This window comes from Pan troglodytes, chromosome 10 (genome assembly GCF_028858775.2).
Source record: "Pan troglodytes isolate AG18354 chromosome 10, NHGRI_mPanTro3-v2.0_pri, whole genome shotgun sequence".
NCBI classification, from domain to species: Eukaryota; Metazoa; Chordata; class Mammalia; order Primates; family Hominidae; genus Pan; species Pan troglodytes.
This window is the reverse complement of record NC_072408.2, coordinates 23924837-23938217: the sequence shown is the minus strand read 5'-3', so window position 1 is coordinate 23938217 and position 13381 is coordinate 23924837.

Here is a 13381-nt window from a genome sequence, read left to right as displayed (position 1 = left end):
TAAATTGGAGAAAATGGTACTCAAAATACAACTCTAAGCTACTTAAGCTTGCTCCTCTTAAGGCACTAGGCATATACATTTAAAGGCATGAAAAGACCCAATGATCGATTCCTGTGTGCTTACACTCTCTACATATGTTAGATCTCTACAAGTTGACTATAAACTAATTTTCTGATTACCTAGGTCAGTGGTCCCCAACTTTTTTGCACCAGGGACTGGTTTCACGGAAGACAATTTTTCCATGGAGGGGGTTGGCAGGGGCATGGTTTCCGGATGAAACTGTTCCATCTCAGATCATCAGGTACTAGTTAGATTCTCATAAGGAGCATGCAACCTAGATCTCTGGCATGAACAGTTTACAATAGGGTTCCTGCTTCTATGAGAATCTAATGCTGCAGCTGATCTGTCAGGAGGCGGGGCTCAGGCCATGATACTTGCTCACCTGTCACTCACCTCCTGCTGTGCAGCCAGTTTCTAACAGGCCACAGACCAGTACAGGTCCATGGCTTGGGGTTGGGGACCCCGACCTAGATGATATTTATTATATATAGACAACACATCCAGCAACCAAGCTGCATCATTTCTTAAGTCCTTCAAATTCAATAACTTATTTTTAAGTTAACAAGCATTTCAGGTACTGACTTCTATGTGCAAAGACCTGTGTCAGACACTAGAGATTTACCAATACACAAGATGCTATCTTTTTATAAGTAAAATGCTGACTAGTGGAAAAATGTACAAGGTAACAGAAAATATAATGCAACACAAATAGTGTGATAGAACTAAGCAAAGTATAGTACACAAACGCATAAGAAAAGTACAATTTTTAAGATAGCATCAGGGAAAATTATGAGGAGTAGTGTGTAGACAAGAATAGTTGGACAATGCACGGTATATATACCACCATTCTCCCAAACTGTTGGACTTTGATAGTCCAATAGACCCTAGACTTGTTCTTACCCTCCTTTGCTTAGTTCTTTGGGAAGCCATGGCCAGTTTATTAGACTTGTCATAGATTGTGAAATCCACCTGCCATCACTCTGATTTAAGCAGATATGTATAGGACAATAACAAATGGTGCGAAACAAAAAGAAACATGCATTCACTCACGTGTTCATTGTGGCACTTTTCACAATCACAGAGACATGGAATCAACCTAGGTGCCTAGCAACAGTGGATTGGATAAATAAAGTGTGGTGTACATAAACCATGGAATACTATGCAACCATAAAAAAGGACAAAATCATATCCATGGCAACAACATGGATGCACCTGGAAGCCATTATCCTAAGTGAATTAACGTAGAAAGAGAGAACCAAATACCTCATGTTCTCACTTGTAAGTGGGAGCAGACCACTGGGCACTCATGGACATATAAATGCCATCAATAGAAACTGGGGGCTACTAGGTGGGGGAGGTAGGGAGGAAGCCAAGAGTTAAAAAACTAACTATTGGGTACTATGCTCACCACTTAAGTGGTGGGATCATCACCTCAGATCTCAGCATCATACAGTATACCCAGGTAACAAACTTGCCCATGTAAACCATGAATCAAAAAGTTGAAAAAAATGGTGTTAAAGAAAGTTAGGGGGGCCAAGGGAAGACAGATAAATAATGGTCCAAAGTCAGTGCAGACACTCATATGAAGGAAAAAGAATGACACAGGAAATTTCAGGTAGTTCAGTATATCTGGAGCATAAAGTCTGAAGACAAAAAATGCTGAGATGAAGCTAGAGAACTAAGCTAAACAAGTTGATGAAGGGCATTGTAAGTGATATTAAGAAGGTTGGATTTGATAATGAGGGCAATGAGGAGTGAACCAACTCTTGTGTCCTTCTGGTTTTCACTCATTCTAATCACACCAGCTCTTTGACCTGAAATATACTTTTAGTTTCCTTTTTCTCCCAATTCATTGCCACACCCATGATTTGGCCTTTGTCTTGAAGCCATGCTTCACTAGATTGGCTTTTTCCTAAAGGCTGCATTTTAGTGCTCTTACTTTTAAATTGATGTTAACAATTTCATTTTTCAACCTCCTATTTCTGGTCTTTCTATAGGACTTGTATATTATACTTAAAAACGAACTCCTTCTCTTCCGAAATCATCAATTTCTTATCGTAACTAATCAATTGCAGTATGACCAGAGTCATGCTTTCAACATTTAGCTTTGATAAATTGTCCCCCTGCATTACTTCAGATCAGGTATATTTTCTACGTTCTAGACTTAGGCCATAGCTTTGACAAATGTTTTGCAACCAGATTTCAAGGGTTGATATTGCCCTAACCTCTTATACCCAGTTTCCTCATTTTTTCCAGGGTCCACTAACAGTTTCCTCCCTGACTAGCAACCTGACCCAGTCAATGCTATACAGTTTAACTGTTTCTGCGCATGCTCCCTCAATTTTGCATCATCAGGATCCAGCCCATGTACACTCTCCCAGCTTCTGCTAATACATGTTGATTAGGTTCTACAACTCCTTTGGAGTTACTTTCTATCCTTAATAGGCCCAGTACTTTCTCAGCTGAATTATATAGTACTTTAACCCTACTTAGTGGTCTGGTAACCAAGGAGGGAGGTGAATGCAGGTAGATCCTGAGATGGGAAGCACTGATTTTCTTGCAAAGCGGAGTCCCCTGCAACTACCTCAAGCAAGGTAAATCGAAGGGAAAGTTGACCTTTAATATGAACTAGTGAGCGACTTTTAAAACACAAATGGTTTGGGGAGATCTTGAAAATCAAGGTTTATGATTGCATTGGCTAAGATATTGTAATCACAATTCTCAGGGCCAATTCTTAAAGAAGGTTGAATTCTCAAGACCCCACTCTTCCCCCACCGTAGTTAGCAGACTTTCTAGAGCTAAGAATTCAACCTTCTTTGGAGCTACGCCACTGTCACGGTTAATTCCCAGGCTTTTTCCTCACCTTGCTCCACTCCGGTTTCAGATGAATCCCTTTATATGCCATTAAGGAGGCCTTCTGACTTCCATACCTCTCCTTCAATTGCTAAATGGTCACCCGCAACCTTTGCTGTCTTTTTGTTTTGTTTGGCTTGGTTTGGTTTGGTTTGGTTTTGAGACGGAGTCTCACTCTGCCGCCCAGGCTGGAGTGCAGTGGCGCCATCTCGGCTCACCGCAAGCTCCGCCTCCCGGGTTCACGCCATTCTCCTGCCTCAGCCTCCCGAGTAGCTGGGACTATAGGCGCCCGCTACCACGCCCGGCTAATTTTTTGTATTTTTAGTAGAGACGAGGTTTCACCGTGGTCTCGATCTCCTGACCTCGTGATCTGCCCGCCTCGACCTCCCAAAGTGCCGGGATTACAAGAGTGAGCCACCGAGCCTTTGCTGTCTTTTTTGAGTGACCTCACTGGCCCTCAGAAAGGGCCTCCGATTCCATTGTTCTTGTAATTACCGCTCCCTTCACTCTCTCAAAATCCGGAGACATTTCACTCACCAGTGAGTCGTCTTTCACTGCTCTCTCATCCGTGTTTTTCAGCAACTGCACTGCTACAGCATGTGTTCTCTCTCCAGTGCTCCACCTCCAACGTCTTGTTTTATGGTTTTCTTCCTTAAACAATTCTTCATGCCAACTGTCTTATATTGACTCCCCAGAGAAACAAACTCTGTGTTGAAGATTTGTAAAGTGAACTTTTTGGGGGAGCACCTGAAAGAGTGAAGGTAGTAGGATCTTCCTTTAGGAGTACACTCTTGGCCGGTGTGGTGGCTCACGTCTGTAATCTCAGCACTTTGGGGGGCCGAGGCAGGCAGATCACTTGAGGTCAGGAGTTCGAGATCAGCCTGGCCAACATGGCGAAACCCCGTCTCTACTAAAAATACAAAAATTAGACAGGTGTGGTGCGCGTCTGTAATTCCAGCTACTCGGGAGGCTGAGGCACAAGAATCGCTTGAACCCAGGAGGCAGAGGCTGCCGTGAGCTGAGATCGTGCCACTGCACCCCACACTGCATGACAGAGCAAGAATCTGTCTCAATTAAAAAAAAAAAAAGTACAATCTTATTTGCAAAACCTAGTTGGCAAACGACAAGCCTATAGAGAGGGGAGATGAATTGGGAATACTAAAGCAATCTATCACAATGCAGTATCTAGAGTTGGTAAATAAAATTTCTGAAAGAACCAGGGCATAAAATGTACTTGATCATAGGGGAATAAAGTATGATGTGTTGCTGGTTCTTGACAAAACACATCACATTTTTGTCTGTTTCCTTAATCCATTTATTAAATAAGCTATAATATTTCTACTTTTGCTAATTTTAAATTGATCCCAGAGCAGGAGAAGTCTCTCTAACAAATTTAAGCATACAAGCTGACTTCCCATGTAAACCTTATGATCTAGCAGATACCAGTAATGCTCAAGGTTTGGCATTCGATAAAGATGTTATGTGGATCCTCTGGTAAGCCTCGAAAGGAGAATCACAATGCACACTCCTAACATTCTGGAGTAAAGTCACAGCCTCCTTTTGTTGTTAATGCTGTTCTTCTTAGAAGCAACTTCTGGCCTCTAGTGGACCTTTTTAAAGAGTAATCATGAGATGCCAAGTGATTTGGGCTGTCCAACAAGAATGTTATTAGAGGGTCAAAGAGTGGATATAGTTTAGATTTCCCTGGGAGAAATTGACAGCAGTTTTCTCTTTATGACAGAGCACTAAGTCATTTTTTAATTGACCCATTTACGCTAAATTATGAAGTTTGTATGAAATGCAAGTGTGGGTAGAAAAGTGAGAATCCATCCCGAGTAGTAGAAGAAATGCCTAGTACTGATCCTGGACATACACCTAGGAAGATCTTTCTCACTCTCCCCTCACTGGACTCTGTATCATGGGAAGGCTGACATCTATAGGTTTTATTCCCACGATTCCAAATGAGCTGGCTTCTAGTTAAAGTCAGTCAATGAGCATCCTTGGCTGAATAATGGTGAGTAGAAGGAAAGGAGGAGTCAGGGTTTTCCTCCTTTCTCTCTGCCAGAAGTGTCTCTAGCAGCACCTGCATCTTCTCAGTGGCTCGTGCTCCTGCCAGACAAGCCCACTGTTGAAGCTGTTGCAGGTGAACCTTGTCCCGAGGCTCTAACACCATGTCTTCCCTTTAATGCTTAGTGGTGGCTTCTGTTCCTAATCTGTAGATGGTCTTACCATTTTCTATTTGGCTTTTCATCTCTTCCCTCACTTTTAAATCCGTTCATCACTTTACACTTCTCGTGTTGGAATAATTGAGGTGATTTCAGATTTACTGGAGAGATCTCTCAAGGGTAAAATAGCTATTGATAAAGTGTTTTGATACCCAGGAGTGACTTTCACAGTGTAACAAGAGGGGATCCTTATTAGTTGGGAAAGTGTTAACATAAGAAAAACTGATTTAATATTACTTTCAGTCTCATAATTTCCTTTTCCAGAAATAAAAGTTTTTCCTAAAGTCTTAGGCAGGGTACAAGATTAAAAGGTAACATTATGTGGTTATTATAACTTCAATGACTGAAGCAGAAGGTTAAGAACAACACTGTAGAGATAGGATTTCTACTTGCAAAAGTAAAAAGTGGATGTAGTTTAGATTTCCCTGGGAGAAATCGACAGCAGTTTTCTCTTTATGACAGTTTTCTCTTAATTCAAATGTATTCATTCAATTCAAGCACTTTTGTTTTCTTTTGTTTCTAATGATAAACAATTTGATAAAAAAGCATTACATTCCTTATTTTTTGACATATAACATAGGCCAAATTATGTATTGACTAATATTCAAAAGGTTATTCTAGATTGCATTGGTACTATGTAGATTTAAAAAAGTATGTAAAACAGCAAAGTACATTATTGCTGTAATGAAGTATCTAATAAAGGAACCAACTTTTCTTGATTTTAGATAAAGATATATCAGTGTGAGACATGTCTAATTTCACATGTGTTTCTTTCTAAATTAACTAGAAAAGAATTAAAGAGTGAGTATCTTTCTTGCCAAAAATCATCCATTAAGTGGAAGAGCATTTATGGTATTCCATGATTCTACTTGTTTTGGGATCGACAAAGTTTTTGTGTCACCATATTTTTTTCTTTTTACATTTTACTAGATTTTTCAGCCAGTATGGTGTACTGTATGTGTAAAAACACCTTCTTTCTCTATTTTCTATTAGAGTCATGCAGAATGTTAAAACATACATACCTCCCACTAACCTCACAAAGCATCTAGATAGCTGGAAGTAGGGTGCAAAATTCAGAGAGAGTATAGCAAAGACTGCACCCAAAGAAGAGAAGGAAGTTGCTGAGGCCAGAATTAATTGTAGCTGTTTTACATCTAACCAAAGCAGGAAATGATTAAAGAAGCTAAGGGAGATGAAAGTACAAAGAGCACTCAACAAATAGCAATATGTCCCTATTATCCATAGAATTAATTGTATCTCATTTATGTACAATTAGCAATTGTAAGAAGAATTTTTAACTTTAAATACATTCTGTTTACTTGTCTTTTAACATTGAATTCTATTACAGAATTCTACTTATATATTATTTGTATTGTTTTATTTGAATTACCACCTACCAAAATGTTTTTATAAAGATGAAAGTCTACAAAACATAAAGGGTAAAAGTAAAGGGCATACCCCGATTTTGAAATATTCACATTTATTAAAGATAAAGAAACTGAATTTAAAACTAACCTTTAAACATTCTTTCTCCAGACCAAAAAAAAAAGTAAAACAAGAAAAATTGTAAGTTTCTTCCTACCAGTACAAAGTTTTCTCGACCCTGAGTTAAAAAAAAATTAAGTAAACAGTAATCAAGATAAGGAATTAGTGCCACGAGGGCAGTTTTTAGGACATGCAGAGACATTCATTCCACAGAGGGCTGTTGTCTTTTATCACTTTTAGATACACACTGTGATGATGTGGTTCAGACATACAGCTTTGTGATGCTAAAGTATAGAAAATACTGAGAAATAATTTATAACTCCCTTAGGCTTCCTTTTTCATAAATGCTTTGTCTCAGCTAAGACTTAACAATATTGATTTTTCTCATTACAAAATTAATACTTGGGACTTCCAATTCAATATGGTTGATTGGACACTGTTTCTTAAAACTTATTACCTTCCAAAAGTCTAAACTAATAAAAATCTTAAGAACATTAAGGAGGTGCTCAGGGAAAAGACAATAGCAAATGAGAGTGGTCAACAAATTTTTGGAACATAAAAGTAAATATAAGGGTGCTAACTGGCTAAGTAGATAAGAGAATGCTGAAACCTATGTGTATACAGAGAAGAGAGTGGAGAGAAACAAGCCCATTCTCCCTGTAGGATGTTGAAAAATATCAAGTATAACGAACCCCAAGGGCTATAATGGTTTGTAGCCTGAGAACTGGCTGAGAGTTTATATAAGAAGCAGTTGGACTTTTGGGTAGATCCTAATCACTTTGCACGTATCCAGTCTCCCAAGCATTAATCTCCACCCAGACAGTCAGCCCACCGTTATCCCCCATTCTCCCCAGACATGGAACCAGAGAGTTTCAGGGCCAAGAGAAAAAGTAGTCAGAGTGAGGGGGGCTGATAAAAAAACAAAGAAACAAACAAAAAAAAACCAGATGGGCGAATCAATCTTTGAAGTTCTCCAAACAACATTCAGACTCTTGACCTGCTTACCCCAGAGCAGGGGTTCTTGAGGGAGTGATGATTTGGAAATGGTAGGGTGCCATGATGTTTGGGGGAGCACTGCTGCATTAAATAGGTAAGAGTCTCTGATGCCAGACATTCTCTCATGTACAAAACTCCCTCACAATGAAGAGTTTTTCCACAATGAAGAGTTATTCCATCCCTAAAGACTTTCTGATAGCAAAGTAGACAATAATATAGAAAAAAGAAAAAATAATAAGTTATATGACTCTAAGAGCAAACTGCATTTTACATATAAACATACATGTTTTTGACATATAAAATATATATTTTGACATATCCTTAACATAGACTACATTTTTTAAGATTGCAATTTTTAAATTGAAGCAAGATTGTATATTGTTTGGTTTCGAGTTTAACCAAGAGTTTTTCACCATTTCATAAAATCACATCACATGAACAATGCTACATTGCCTCTCCTCGGTATATACCCAAATGAAATGAAATCACCACTTTGTAAAGATATTTGCGCTTCTATGTTTATTGCATTATTATTCACAATAGCCAAGCTATGAAAACAACCTAGGTTGTTTTCATTTAACATAATGAATATCAATAGGCAAATGAATAAAGAAACTGTGGTGTTTATTCATATAGTGAAATATTATTCAGCCTTTAAAAAGGAGGTGATCCTGCCATTTATCACAACAAGATTGACAATTTATGCTAAATAAAATAAACCAGACCTGGAAAGAAAAACACTGCATGATCTCATTTATGTGTGGAACCGAAACAAACAAATAAAAAAAGGTCAAGTATACAGAGATAGAGAATAAACAGTGGTTAGTAGGGTCAAAGACAGGGGGCAGGAAATAGGAAGATGTAGGTCAAATGATGTAAAGTAAGTAGCAAATATGCAGGATGAACAAGTCTAGAGATCCAATGTACAACATGATAGAATGTAGGTAATAAAATTGTAGTGTATATGGAATTCATACTAAATGAGTAGATTTTAGCTGCTTTTGCCAGAAAAAAAAAAAAAAGAAATGGCTAACTATGCCAGATAATGGATATGTTAAATTGTTTCACTATAGGAATCATTTTGCCATCTGTATGTATCCCATAACCTCATATTGAACACCATAAATATACACAGTAAGATTTATTTTTAAAAAAGAGTAATGCTAATCAAGATATTTAAGATGTCATTATTAACCACCAGCACACCTATATCAGCCTGTATTTATAGCTGCCACCTGCACAGAGATTCTACATGCATATGCAAGCATCTATTTCATTATAGCCACAGTAAAGCATAAAGTAGTTATGCCTGATGATTTACAAATTGAAATCATATTATTTTATTATAAGTCACTTTTTGCTTATTTCCTTTTTACATTACAACTGTGGCATGATATTGTTGTTGGTGAAATTATATGTGTTGCTATGTTAAGAGTATGATATGATTAACATCTCAGGATAATAAATACAGATTTATAAAATATTGGCCTTTTTTTTTTAAAAAAATTGAGCATTATGTTTAAATGGGATTGAGAACCACTGCCCTAGAATGAACTCACTCCTTGAAAATTCTTTCTCTAAACACAGTGTTCGATTACTATTTTATTCTAAAATGTGGGCTGTTAGGCAACTGCTATCAAATTTGAGAAGTCTCTAATGAAAAAGACAGACCAAAACAAAACCAACAAAAGCCTTTAAAAAAATAGTGGAGAGAAACATAAAACAAAAGAAAATGAAGACTAGATAACTTTTTTAGAAGGGCATGTGTCCACGCACATGTGATCGTACAAACAGCTTCAGATCCTAAACTGTGTGGTCTGGAGATCCTAGGGAGTCCCTGAGGCCTTTTCAGGGAGCCTGCAAGGTCAAAACTATTTTCATAATAATACTAAGATATTCTTTTCTTATTCACTCTCATACTCTCCTGGGTGTACAGAGGAGTTTTTCAGAGGCTACACAATATGTGATAACACAACAAATTGAATACAGAAGTAGCTATGAGAATCCGGCCCTTTTCTGTTAAGCCAGATATTCAAGAGAGTTGCAAAAATATATATATTCAAAAAGCTACTCTTCTCATGATATTCTTTTTGTATTAGAAAATATAGTTAGATTATAGAAGTAATATTTATGTTAGCATGTAATGAGTTTGTTATTATGTTTAAATGAATAACTATTTTACATACTGCTCAGCTTCAATTTCTAATATATTAAATATAAATATATATAACCTACATAAATAAAAGCTCTTTGAAATCCTTAAGAATTTTTGGTATTTGGGTTCTTAAGACCAAAATATTTGAGGACCATTGATATATAGCATATAAAGTATATATCATTCATATGTATCTATACCCATAATATATGTATATATTTGTGTACATATATACAATGCATACACACATATCTATTTACAATTTTTAAAAAAGTTATTTCAAACATGAAATAAAAACAGAATATCATAATAGAGAAACAACCAGAGATAAATATGTATATTTCTTGTATATTCAAGATAAAGTAACTAAAAAAAATTATTTTTAAAAAGTGAGAGTTGAAAACCATGATTAAACTTCTCATAATAAATAGAAAAGATGAAGTGATGGAATACATGAGGGATGAGATAAGAAAATTAGAGAATAAGTCCAGAGGTTCCAAGTATCCAGTAATGAAAATTTCAGAAAGAAAATGCAGACCAAGAATTCAAAGATCCATACGTAAGATTCAAATAACCAAAGGACACAAGTAGCCAGATCAAGTGCCAAACACAATAAATGAAAAAATATCACCCATATGCATTATCATTCAGGCTCACACATTGAGAATAAAGAGATCCTAAATCTTCCAGAAGGAAAAAATGTGAAAGATCAGAAATAAAAGTGGCAATATTTGAAACTAGAACAAAATGGAGAAATAGCATAACCTTTGGATTGAATATGGTTTCATGCTGGAATTGTGTATTCAAACTGTCAATCAACTGTTTAGATAAAATAATGACATTTTTACACAGGCAGTATTACCAAAATTTCACCTTGTGTACCTATTTCTAAGTAATATTCTGGAGGAACAGGTAGCAAACCCAGAAACAGGAAGGTAATGAATTTAGAAAATCAAGGAAGCACCTCAGGAGTGGCACACACTTCCAGGGTCTGCAGCAGGCTGGGCAGAAACCTGGTCAGAGAAACCCGGACATGGAGCTCCAGGAAACTGCCTCAAGGAAAAGTAATTCAACCTGTGAACTTTCTGTAACCAGGTGCAAAATCGTACTGAGAAGATATTTGCAGGGTGGGAAGAATATTGTCTTCTATAGAAAATTAATCACATTTAGAAATGAGAAAATAATTAGCCAAAGAAGGAAAGGTTGAAATGAAAGAGAAAGCAATCATAATACAGCACTCTCAACTTATGGGGACTGTAATTTAACAAAAAAGGAGTATACCCTTTCAAGTCTATTTCAGCCAAAGTCTTGTAAACTTTCTGGACAATAGAAATGCGGACAAGGTCTATAGACAGAAATAAGAGCAGCTAACGTGAATGCCAGGAGACCTAGATTCAAACATGTACCAATCTGTGTGTATGAATTTCAGAATATTTTAAGTGAAAGTAGCAAGGTATAATTTCATATTTATGAAATTAAAATAAAATTTTACATACTCTTTTATAGTATAATGATGATACTTCATACTTTTAATCAGACAATCTGAAGCACTTTATAAACATTAGCAAATTAAGTCTCACAATACCCCATGCAGTAGTTAAGAATAATCATTCATTATATACTCAATAGTTAAAATGAGACATCAAGAGATTAAGTGATTTATTTCAAGATCATACATTCCCTGAGTTCTAGAGAGAATATTCAGCTACAATTTTCCCTCTTTTGCTATAGCTCTTAATATTCTCTTGCCATTTGTATCATTATAGAGAATATGCTGTGCTCTCTATTTAGTGTAATTATCTAGGTGCAAGGTCACCTGCTCATCTTATTGCTTTATTTGTGAAGTTTCCATATCTCCCCATTGGTAGGATACAAATTAAACACACTTCTTACCAATTTCTCCTCTAGAGTAGTTTTCAGTGTATTTCTTAATATAAGTTTTTCCCACATAAGCATATTACCAGGATAGAAATCTATATTTAACAATTTCTGCTTTGGAAAATCCATTCAACATTTATTAACCAAATATTTATTAAGTGATTTTCTATGCCAAGCCCAGCAGACTGGATTCTTACCATCACAGGTCTTAGCGTCTACTAGGAAAGAAAGAATATTTTTAAAAGCAATTATAGTCAAGTCAGCCAAGAGCTACGAAGAGGTAGTATAATACCAAACAACTAGGAACACTGTACCTAGATTAGAAGTTACTTCAGAATAGTCTTCCTAAAGCAAATGACTTCAAAGCTGAGGTCTGAAAGATGAATAAAAATTAGCCAAGCCAAAGCAGACAAGAGAGCTCCAGTTAGAAGGGAATACTCACGTAGCAGCCCAGAGATGAAACAGCCTGCTGTGTTCAAGAAGTTGAAAGATACTCAGAGCAACTGGAAACAGAATGAACATGAGAAGTGGGTGGAAACAAGGCTGTAGAAATGGAGATAACAGCATGTTAAGACATGTTAAGGAATTTAGATTTTTCTAAAAGCAATGGGCACCTCTGAATGATTTTAGGCAAGAGGTCATGTTTGTGTTATGAAGTACCATTCTGGCTACTGTGTGGGTACAATGGGTTAGAAATGTGCATACTGGTGGCAATTAAGTGCCCCCACTGTGCTCTGGGCTAGAAATAATGGCAGCCTTTACTTCTGTGAAAGAGAGTAAAATGACAGTGGAGAAAAAGAAAATATCTTCAAGAGATATAAAGAAATTGAATCAAGAGTGATTGATTAAATATGAGAATAAAAGAGAAAAGAGAGGCTCCGAGAACTTTCAATTATTCCCAACAGAATAAAAGACTACAGAAGAAAAGAGAAGCTTCTATCTTTGACTATGAAACAAAAGTTAGTTCTGTGAAGTTCAGAAAACAGGAAGAAATTGAAATGCTACGTAAAAACACTAAAGATGAAAGAGGGGTATTGGAGTTAAATATTTAAGGATTTGACATTGTTTGTGGGGAGAATAGAATGGGAATGAATGATTTTGGACTTAAATATACATGTTAAAATGTAAGGAGAAGCATTAAAATAATTGAAACATAATGATTAACTTTCAAACCACAACTAATAAATATGTAATCAAAATTGTTAATTTTTCTTACACTGTAATCAATGAATAGAGACTATACAATTTTTTTCAAGTCTACTTAGGACATTCATAAAAATTGGCCATCTGCTATGTAAACTCAACAGGATACAATGAATTCAAAGAGAGAGCAGAGTAAGCTCAACGTTGAAGAAAGAGAGCATAACATTTCAGATAAAAAAATTCAAAAAGTAAAAAAAGCCAAATAAAAACCAATAAAATAATAAAACTAAAGATATTTCTTTGAATATTAGTAAAATATGTATTTTTTAAAATGCTAGTAAAACTGATTCAGAAAAAGGGAGAAAATTCACATTAGCGATAATTGTGTATATACCTCTATACTTTGCTTTGCTTTAAGAAAGATGAAGTCCTTTGGAATTCTTTTGTGATGTGGCTTTGAAGTTGTTTTCTATAGTTTTGGCTGTCCTCAGACAAAGTTAAGGAGAGTGTTTCTGTAGTGTTTATATTCTTATCATAGGAAGCAAAATATTGGTTCACCTTACCTCTCAATCCACAACCCATCGTT